The following is a 6,538-nucleotide window of genomic DNA, read 5'->3' on the forward strand; positions in this document are numbered from 1 at the left end:
AAACAACAGAATACACATTCTTCTCAAGGGCTCATGGAACATTCTCCAGGATAGATCATCTCTTGGGTCACAAATCAAGCCTTGATAAATTTAAGAAAATTGAAATTGTATCAAGTATCTTTTCCGACCACAACACTATGAGACTAGATATCACTTACAGGAAGAAAATCTGTAAAAAAATACAGACAAATGGAGGCTAAGCAATACACTACTTAATAACCAAGAGATCACTGAAGATATCAAAGAGGAAATCAAAACATACCTAGAAACAAATGACAATGAAAACGTGATGACCCAAAACCTATAGGATGCCGCAAAATCACTTCTAAGAGGGAAGTTTATAGCAATACAATCCTACCTCAAGCAACAAGAAACATCTCAAATAAACAACCTAACCTTACACCTAAAGCAATTAGAGAAAGAAGAACATCACATCAACAGGCTAAAGAAGAAAAATCATATAAGCAAATACAGGAAAAAAAAACCTGGATAAAAAAACATTGATAAAATTCAACACTGAGGCATGATAAAACACCTCCGTGAACCAGAGATAGAGGAGAACTGCCCTGACTTGATACAGGACACCTACCTAAACTGCACCTACTGTCATAAAAAAGGTGAGAAACTAGATGCCCACCTGCTAACATCAGGAACAGGTGAGAGGTCTGCCCTCAATACTCCTTTTCAACATTGTACTGGAAATCCCTGATAACACAATAAAACCAGAAAATGGAATAAAGGGAAAACATATTGGAAAGGAAGAAATAAAATTCCTTTGTTCACAGGTGGCATGATTACCTCTGTAAAAGGATCTCAAAGAATTAACAGAAAACTCCTGGAACTAATAACCAGTTATAGCAAGACCGTAGGATACAAGGTTTAGATATACAAAAGCCAATGGCTTTCTATATACCCACAATGATAATTAGATCTGAAATTAAAAACACAACACCATTTATTTTAGCACCAAAAAATGATACTTAGGTATAAATCTAATAAAACGAGTACAAGATCTATATGAGGGAAACTATAAAATTCCAATGAATGAAATCAAAGAACTAAATAAATGAAGATATCCCTCATTCATGGATAGGAAGGCTCAATACTGTTACAATGTCAGTTCTTCCCAACCTGATCTGTGGATTCAATATAATTCCAATCAAAATTCCACCAAGACACTTTGTGAATATTAACAAACTCATTCTTTTTTTTTTAAATCTTTATTGGAATATAGTTGATGTACAATGTTGTGTTAGTTTCAGGTGTACAGCAAAGTGAATCAGTTTACATATATACATATATCCACTCTTTTTTAGATTCTTTTCCCATATAGGCCATTACAGAGTATTGAGTAGAGTAACCAACTCATAAAGTCTGTATGGAAAGGAAAAAGAACCAGAATAGCCAACACATTATTGAAGAAGAACTTAACACCACTCAACTTCAAGACCTACTACAAAGCTACACTGATCAAGACAGTGTGGTTTTGGTGAAAGAGTTGGCAAATAAATCAATGGAACAGAATAGACAGCCCAGAAATAAACCCACACAACTAATCTTTGACAAAGGAACAAAGGCAATTAAGTGGAGAAAGCTTAGTGTTTTCAACAATTGGTGTGGGAACAACTGGACATCCACATGCAAAAACAAAAACAAACAAAAAAAAAAACCAGACACAGACCCTTTCACAAATACTAACTCAAAACAGATCATAGACCTAAATGTAAGACATAAATCTGGAAAGGAAAAAGAACCAGAATAGCCAACACATTATTGAAGAAGAACTTAACACCACTCAACTTCAAGACCTACTACAAAGCTACACTGATCAAGACAGTGTGGTTTTGGTGAAAGAGTTGGCAAATAAATCAATGGAACAGAATAGACAGCCCAGAAATAAACCCACACAACTAATCTTTGACAAAGGAACAAAGGCAATTAAGTGGAGAAAGCTTAGTGTTTTCAACAATTGGTGTGGGAACAACTGGACATCCACATGCAAAAACAAAAACAAACAAACAAAAAAAACCAGACACAGACCCTTTCACAAATACCAACTCAAAACAGATCATAGACCTAAATGTAAGACATAAATCTATAAAACTTCTGGAATTTAACGTAGGAGAAAACCTAGGTAACCTTGGAAATGGTGATGACTTTTTAGATAAAACACCAAAAGCAAGATCCATGAAAGAAAAAAATGATTAAGTGGGGCTTTATTAAAGTTATAAAGGTATCCTCTATAAGAGACACTGTTAAGTGAATGAAAAGCAAAGCCACAGACTGGGAGAAAATATTTCCAAAACATATATCTGATGAATAACTTTATCCAAAATATAAAAGAACTCCTAAAACTCAACAGAAAGAAAACATAAAACTCAATTAAAAATGGGCAAAAGATCTGAAGAGACACCTCAACAAAAACCCCCATGCAATTAAAAAGTCATGTCTAAGAAATAGACTCACAGACATAGAAAACAAACTTATGATTACCTAAGAGGGGAGGAAGGGAAGGGTAAATTAGGAGTTTGGGATTAACATATACACACTACTAGGGAATTCCCTGGTGGTCCAGTGGTTAGGACTCTGCACTCTCACTGCTGGGGCCCTAGTTCAATCCCTGGTCAGAGAACTAAGATCCTGCAAGCTGTGCAGCATGGCCCCCCCGCCCCACAAAAGAAAAACCGTATACACACTACTAAATTTAAAATAGATAACCAGCAAGGACCTACTGTATAGCACAGGGACTTATACTCAATATCTTGTAATAATCTGTATGGGAAAAGAATCTGAAAAGGTATATATATATGTATATATAACTGAATCACTTTGCTGTACACTCAAAACTAAAATTTTTTTCAATTAAAAAAAAAGTCATGTTTAAAAATGTGCACATCAACACAAAGTGAGTTGCGGTGGTGTTTTTGTGGGCATGCCTTGTGCAAAACAGAATAATGCAAAACATCCAGGCAGTTAGTTAGTGGGACAGGTTCCCTCCTCCTGGCTTTGCCTTTGCAGGCTGAACACGTGGTTCACTCCGTTACAGGCCTTCCCCTGCTTTTCTTCATCTTCTGACCTGCTGTTAATAGTGCAGCTTCTCATCTTCAGAACAGGATCTTGTTCCTGCCAGGGATGAATTCACTTACGGTTTATCTCCACTATTTCATTTCAGTCCCACCCACTTCAAAGTATGCTGACGATCTATGAGTCCTTTAAAAACAGATCGTTTCTTTGCCTTCAATCATTCCTGGCTCCTCAGAAGCTGTCCCGGCAGGTAATTCTAAGCCACGTTTCAGATGGTCTCCATAGAATGTCTCCTCTGCCATATTTTATTAAAAGATTGAGCTCCTTCTTCTAGGATAATAACCATGTAATCCACCTCTCTCGGTTGCCTGTTTCCTAGGAAAAGTCTTGGCAGCAGTGGCTCAGCCCCTGAGAAGCTCTCAAATCATCTCCGACTGGTTGCCTTCACTTAATTCTTCCTGCCTGCTCTGGTTGGAGGATGGAGATGTAACCCACTGAATCAGGTGCAGTCTGAGCCGACCAGCATACTCAGAACATATGCTATTGCCTTAATATTTTTACATTTACTTTATTGAAGTATAGTTGATTTACAATGTTGTGATAATTTCTGGTGTACAGCAAAGTGATTCAACTCTACATATATATATTCTTTTTCATATTCTTTTCTATTATGGTTTATTATTAGGATATTGAATACAGTTCTCTGTGGTATACAGTGGGACCTTGTTGTTTATCGATTCTATATATAATAGTTTGTATCTGCTAACTCCGAACTCCCAATCCTTCCCTCCCCTACCCTCCACGCCCTTGGCAACCACAAGTCTGTTCTCTATGTCTGTGAGTCTGTTTCTCTTTTGTAGATAAGTTCATTTGTGTCATATTTTAGATTCCACATGTAAGTGATATCGTGGTATTTGTCTTTCTCTCTCTGACTTACTTCATTTAGTATGACAATCTGTAGGTCTATCCATGTTTTTGCAAATGGCATTATTTCATTCTTTTTTATGGCTGAGTAATATTCCATTGTATCTATCTATCTATCTATCTATCTATCTATCTATCTATCTATCTATCTATCTATCTATCTATCTATCTATCTATCTATCTATCTATCTATCTATCTATCTATCTATCTATCTATCTATCTATCTATCTATCTATCTATCTATCTATCTATCTATCTATCTATCTATCTATCTATCTATCTATCTATCTATCTATCTATCTATCTATCTATCTATCTATCTATCTATCTATCTATCTATCTATCTATCTATCTATCTATCTATCTATCTATCTATCTATATGTACCACATCTTCTTTATCCATTCATCTGTTGATGGACATTTGGGAGCTTCCATGTCTTGGCTATTGTAAATAGTGACCATAGGGGGGCATATATCTTTTCAAATTATAGTTTTCTCCAGATATATGCCCAAGAGTGGGATTGCTGAATCATATGGTAGTTCTGTTTTTAGTTTTTTGAGAAACCTCCATACTGTTCTCCATAGTGGCTGCACCAACTTACATTCCCACCAACAGTGTAGGAGGGTTCCCTTTTCTCTACACCCTTTGCAGCCTTTTGCTATGGCCTTTAATTTTCCAGATAATAAAGCATTAAAATAACAAAACAGAAACAAACCAAAATAGAATGTAAGCTTTTTAAAATTCCCCTTTTGCTACAGAGGAATTCTCCTAAAATGGTTCTATTCCTCTCACTGCCCTGGGCACCCAGGGTTCCTGTCCCTCAGGGACTCCGCCTGTGCTTGCTCTTACTGACTCTCTCTACCTTCAGTGTATTTAGCTCACTTAGCCCTATTTCAACAGTTTGGCAACAACTCTCCCTCGTAATAACCAGTTCACACGGGGAAATCAGGAAGGGTCTGTGCTCTGTTGATGGCGACACAGCACAGCCTTCTCCCCAGCTATTCCAGGTGCCATAGTCTAGTCCACAGGGAGCAACATGGATTTTTTTAATGGAATTATAACTATTAAGGCACTTTGTTTATGCTACTGAAATGCAATCGTTTTAAAGAGAATGGGTTGGTACACATTTTTTTCTGTTGTTTTATTTTGTTTAATTACATATTAAAGCCAGGCAGCATGAGGCACTGATAAAAGAAATATGCATTGGACGTAGGAGGGGTTCAAGCTTCCCTGTTTCGTCAGCCTGACCCTAACGTGAGGCACATCACTTCCCTCCTTGTCAGTTTACTAGGCTGTTAGGCGAAGGCCTGGAGAAGTATGAAATCCTGAAATAACAATTCAAAGAATATTTGAGAGCCTTGGTTGTCACCTAGTGCAGCTGAAACTGAGAAAAGCAGTCAGATCAGCAGCTGATGAGACACCAGGCCATTTGCATGTGCTGGAGGTGGGCCGTGCTGCTTCCAGGGAGACCCATCAAAAGGTCCACTTCACTTATAGGCATGAGTGATGCACTGGTAATCCTGAAATACAAAGTACCCAACATTAAAGGAGAAAACCAACATGCAAATACAGGCACTTACATGTATTCAGTGTAAGTGTAACCTTCTTGGAAAAAGAAAAGCGAATAGAAGCAAAATCACCTAGCACGCTTGAGAAATAGTTGAACCAGATGATGAAAATATTTTATCCTAAAATTGGTAGGTTGATTGGTTCTGACATTCATGCTTTCAACAATGAGGAAGATTTTTTCGCTGAAAAGAGCCAAGCTGATGAAAAAATATTAAGGACCACAACTTTAAACAGAGCCAACTGTCACAGCATGGTTAAGTCCCTCGTCAGGGAGGCCAGGAGGGAATCCTCAGGGCAGCTGCTTGGACTCCAGCAATCAGAACCAAGTACATTCTGGGACCGAATCACCCAGGCCTGCGTTCTCAGCATTTATGAAGAAAGCTGCTTCTGATCAACTGCCTAGCAGAGGCACTGACTTCTTCAGCATCTCGTTCCCTGAAGGTACCTCTTACCTCATGCAAGCTCACCACTTCAGGACCACACTGAACAATCGTAGAGAATAGGTGGATACTCAGTCAGAGCATTTGCTTACCCCTATGGTCATCACCAGTGGTCGTCTGACTTAGAGCTGTGTCCCGATGCACCCGTCAATGGTCTGTGCTGAGCAGTATGTCAACACGGGCATCTAAATAGAAATCCCATCCACAAATGATAGGAACCCAAATAGCATGATGATCAGAGCTGGCTGGAAATTTGTTCAGAAGAGGAATTCAGTTTAGAACACTTTGTGTTGTTGTTGTTTTATCTAATACTTTTTAAGGATGTGTAGAGCGAAAATACAAACTATAAAATAGATGGCGTTTTTTTAAGTACTACAAAGAGAAGTTTGAAGATTAATTTAAACTAGAGTTTTAACATCTTGGAAGTATATGGAAAACAAAACAAAAAAAAATCCATTGAGGACAAAAGAGTAGTGATTTTTTAAAAGAATCCATAAGGCATTCATGGGAGACAATCAGGAAGACACTGAGCAGAGGGTCTGGGAAGAGGCCACCTAAATATGTCCCTTTCCCTCCGT

Source organism: Physeter macrocephalus, chromosome 11 (genome assembly GCF_002837175.3).
Source record: "Physeter macrocephalus isolate SW-GA chromosome 11, ASM283717v5, whole genome shotgun sequence".
Lineage (NCBI taxonomy): Eukaryota > Metazoa > Chordata > Mammalia > Artiodactyla > Physeteridae > Physeter > Physeter macrocephalus.